This window comes from Misgurnus anguillicaudatus, chromosome 15 (assembly GCF_027580225.2).
Source record: "Misgurnus anguillicaudatus chromosome 15, ASM2758022v2, whole genome shotgun sequence".
NCBI lineage: Eukaryota > Metazoa > Chordata > Actinopteri > Cypriniformes > Cobitidae > Misgurnus > Misgurnus anguillicaudatus.
In genome coordinates, this window is record NC_073351.2 from 7,185,343 (window position 1) to 7,190,599 (window position 5,257).

Below are 5,257 nucleotides of genomic sequence, written 5' to 3' on the forward strand. Positions count from 1 at the left end.
ATACAATTTCTGCCTACGCCCCTGCTATATATCACTATTTTTTGCACATTTAGGAGTTACTATTAAGTGATGTAGGCTATTTCTATTAATGCTCTGTTTTCCTGTTTCTTTAACAGGAATATTATTGTAGGTTTATAAGCGTTGCTGCTAAATGACTGATGCTTGGTTAAACTTGATTTTGCACTGTTGTTTGCATTATTTAATTCCACTGTATATATACTACTCTGCAGTGGTATTTTATTTGTTGCTATATACAGGGTGCGATTTGTGAAAAAAACCGAGGGGGGAATGTTTTCATAGGCGTCTTTCAGTGACATTTCGTCACGAGTCATTTTGTACCCACCACTTTTAACTTCCGTCCATAATAATTTTGACTGTTTTCAGTGGTTATGAGGAGCATGAGAGAGAATTTTGGTAATCATTGTCCGACCTAACAAAAATCCATTATAATTTAAAAAAAATTATATTTCTAATTAAAATATTTTTAATATTCAGACATGTGCTCTCAGCTCACGAGCTCTGATCGGAACAAACCCGAACATCACTGTCTGCTGAACTTGTGCAGAAACATCAAAATATAAACAGCTTTTTAAAATGGTTTTAAAACTAAACATTTTTTTTTATAATTCTTGACAAAATTAGAATATAGTAAAAGTTGTTTTTTGGGAAAAAAAGGTTTTAGGTGGGCCTGTGCCTGTGCCTGAGCTAGGACTTCTTCTTTCCAAACATAACCTGCACGAATGAATGCGTCTCTGTCCACAGCACATTTCAAAACATTTTAATTCATAAAAATAAATAATGAGAACATGAACTTCATCACTGCATTTGCAGGAATTGTAAAATCTGTTTTCTTATTAACTCATGAAGCAGCCTAATGCAATATTTTTACTCTAATAGCTTTTCTTTCCCCACACATATGAACTGTGATCATTCACAACGAAAAAACACGCAAGAATTAAATCTTGAATGGCAAAACTATATGGCACAACGTAGTGTCAATTTAAACATAAATATGAACAATGGATTGGTTGCAAAGTCAAACCATTACAGTAGAAACAGTTTTACTGCTGCTTTTAAAGTAATAACGTTAACTTTAAGTTACACTGCGATACTGTGCTACAGTGAAATGATAGAAAATACACGCATTGCGTTAGTCACGAACTGGATGCGCCCGCGCCTCGCTAAACGCCTCGTTGGGGTTTATCATAATGGGTAACCTCGGCCATTCTTGGTGTGACTGGGACACTAACTCTGCTTGTCATCATAAACAGATAATCAGATTGTGATGTTTATTCCTGCTTTATTAATATGCTGAATAATATGCTGCTGAATATGCTGCCTTCCTTCGTTTCGACACACAGCTCCAAAACCATCTCGCAAGTGTTGATAGGCCATTACTCGTGAGTTGTAACCGGGTGTGTAACCAGTCCCGGCGCCACGAGGGGGCAAAAGGGGGCATTGCCCCCTCAGATCTGATTTGTGCCCGCTCTGTTTCATTTTTGCATTCATGGTTAAAAAATAAAATGTTCAATCTTTTGAGTTAAATAATAATTTAACCTCACCCATATGGGATTTAGAATGTTCAGTGACGTGACATTACTGCCAAATTCAAACGTTTTTCGAGCTGATTGGCGGCTGGCGCTGAGCCAGATCGGACGAGCTCAGCGCTGTCATATATCAACAGTGTTTTCAGGCTCATAATGTTTGTTTTAGATTTCAGACGTTTAAATACACATAAGCACTGGTAAAACAATAGCCTAGCCCTACATTTAGTTTGTAAAATACACACTGATGTCTGTGGAAGCAGCAATAAAAATGTATTCAAATATAATTTGCCGACGTGTGTTATTCATATCAGACAAACAAGTAACTATAAAGTTTACTGTATTGTTATAAAGGTTTTTAAACGACCAAACACACTCACACATATTTTAGAATCGGAATATCAGATAGTTGATGACATGGTAGGTAAGTTTGTGAATTTTGAATAAAAAAGGAAAAACGAAATAAAAGAATAGCCTACATCTGATTCTGTCATACAGTTGTTATTATTGTGGCTGCGGTGTTTCACGTGAAAAATATGACGCATTGCCATGGAAACATTCAGGAGGAACGTTCTAAAATAACTATTGCCTTAAAATCTTTCTTTCGGGAGCAGGGGCGGAGTGGAACCAAAAAATCTACTGGGAAATTTCGTAGACCACCGACGATGGTAAAAAAAATACATAACCATGGTATTTGTAGTAAAACTAGGGTAATAAAAATCGTAATCAATCTGCCAAAAAAAATATATATTTTCACAATAATAAAATCACGACTAATTTTCCTAAGGGAGTAACTTTACAAAATGGTAACTGTTAAAGAGTAACTAAACCCTAAACCAACTTTTTTAAGTTAATGATCTGTAAGAATGATGCTTTATTAGTGCTGTTCATTGATTTTAGTAAGTTTTTTGACATTTGGATATAAAGTGTTTCAATACTGCAATATATGGTGTAAAAACGTCTGAGTGCTGGCCTCTTCAGGTTGAACGGTGGCTACTGCAGTTGAATTTTCCTATTGGATGTTGGGTCCAAAAAATGACTCGTGACGTAAGCAGGTTCAAGCTCACCATGTTACGATCTCACCACACACTTGGTACGAGCTTAGTTCGTCCCCTAAATCTCCGTTGGGATCTTCCCACTTTTCTTGCATTTTTCAAATATTGCCAGTGGGCGAGTCAGGCTCTGACCAGGGGTTTAGTTACTCTTTAATCAGCTATTACATAACAGAGCGAGGCCAGAGATGAACGTGCTCTTAAACAGGAATTAATATATGGAATAATTTGTGCATCTTTGAATAACTGTAAGAATACATTTCCTTTAAATATAATTTTTGTGATATAAAGTTTAAGAGATCATGTTTTTTCCACTTTTATTGCTTATTTAGTAAAACCATGGTTAATTTTTGTAAGGGCATGTTTGGCGCATTTACCTTTATTTCAGTTATATTGCTGTTTTTCCGGTAATAATAATACAATTTACATGTCAATCCTGCTTCCTTGTCTGTTTATTCATTTTATTAATTAATTAATTTCGTTATTCGTTTAATATTCGTGAAGTTATTTATTGCAAGACATTTACTGCCGTTAGCTATATGAATAGGCTATACTCTCGTCTAATATTCGAATCATATGCGGAATAATGTTTGCATCTTTGAATAACTGTAAGAATGCAGTTCCTCTGAAAATAATTTTTGTCAAAGTTTTGAGAAATAATAATGTTTGTGAAGAGGATATTATTGCCATATGAGACGTTTATTGCCGTTGAATAGCCTACTCTCGTCTATAATATGGAAATCACATCGTAGGAAATATATTATAATGTATATGGCTCCTGCAATGTTACCCTGCTAATTGTTTATTTATGATATATGTGGAGATAAATAATAATTTTGGTTTACAATAAGGTTCATTAGTAAACATTAGTTAACTACATTAATTAACATGAACTAATAATGAACTGCACTACAGCATTTATTCATCTTTGTTAATGTTAATTTCAACAATAACTAATACTTTTATTAAAATTTTGTTAATGTTAGTTAATGCACTGTGAACTAACATGAACAAGCAAATAAAGCTTTATTTATATTAACTAACGTTAACAAAGATTAATAAATACTGTAACAAATGTATTGCTCATGGTTTGTTCATGTTAGTTAATACATTAACTAATGTTAACTAGTGAACCTTATTGTAAAGTGTTACCGTAATTTTTAATATACTGTGTTGAGCAGAGAGGCTGCACAGTTTGACCAGCGGGAGCGGGGAGCGGCCGCACATCAGGCCGCCAGACGGGGTTGCTATAAGCCTGTAACTCGCAATATAAGAGCGGCCCTCGCTGCCTCAAAACACCACCGGCTTACCGGGAAAAGTCCAGACTCTCCCGATTGCCACCACGCCACTGCTCGGGAGTCAGTTAGAATATTTTTAGTTAGAATATTTTAGAAGTCAGTTACAGAAACTTAAGTGTGAAATGGGTTAATAATATATTCATAATAAATGACACTGGCTTATCTTTTGCCAACTATGTGCGTTCTGATTTCCTGTTGTGAGTGGGTACAAGTCACATGTAAAATACAGTTGGTTAAATTTAAAGCGAGGGACGTGGTTTTATCCAACCACGCGGCATTCGGCAAATTTTATGAACGTGTGATTTCAGCAATTCAGTTTCATTTAAAATGTGAATTATCATTAATATTCAACAATGGACTTAAGAAAGTATATGCAGCGTATTTCAGCACATAAAAAGGACACTGAAAATGTGATTGAGAGTACGCCTGACGAAGATGACAGCCATCAAAATGCAGCTGCATTTTTTGATGAGAACCAACAGTCAGAGCCAGCAGCACCCAGCACGAGCGTCGACCTGGACAGTCAGGCCCAAGTGGCAGTTCCATCTCAACCCCAACCTCCTACGCTACTGCTGCCTAATGACCTCGGAACAGAGAGCCCAGTCCAGGTCTGCCTGCAATCGTACCCAGGTCGTATGTTCAATGGCAGGAAACGTTCATTCTGCAGTGGTTGGTTTAAAGGAAGGGAATGGCTGGAATATTCATGTTCCACCGATTCAGCCTTTTGTTTTCCATGTAGAAAGTTCAGTGTGGGCCCTAATGCTGATAAGGCCTTCACGCTAAGTGGCTACTCTAACTGGAGACATGCAATGGATTCTTCCAAGGGATTTTCCAGGCACGCGCATGCAAAAGAGCACTTAAAATGCATGATGCTGTGGAAGGAAAAGGAATCACGCAGCACAACAGGAACAGAGGTGTCAACTCTGGTTAACTCGAGACAGCTAGATAGAAATCGCAAGTATTTTTCTGCAACTGTTGACATAATTGAGTTTCTTGTTTCAAAAGCGCTGCCTTTCAGGGGTTCGTTGGATGCTTTTGACACAATGGGGGAGGGGGGCAGTGGCCTTTTTTTGTCTATGATGGATAATACTATCCGAAAAGACAAAGAACTTGCTGAAGTGTATTGCACTATACCTGCCAATGCCAGATATACATCACATGACATTCAAAATGAAATTATTGGACTTATGAGTGAACTTTTAACTGAGGAAATTGTTAAAGAAGTAGGAAATTCATGGTACACGTTAAAGGCAGATGGGACCCAAGATGCCAAAGGCTGTGAAAACATCTCCATCGTCATTCGCTTCCTGAACGAAAAAAACGAAGTTCACGAACGACTGTTGTGTGTGGCAACAACTGAAAA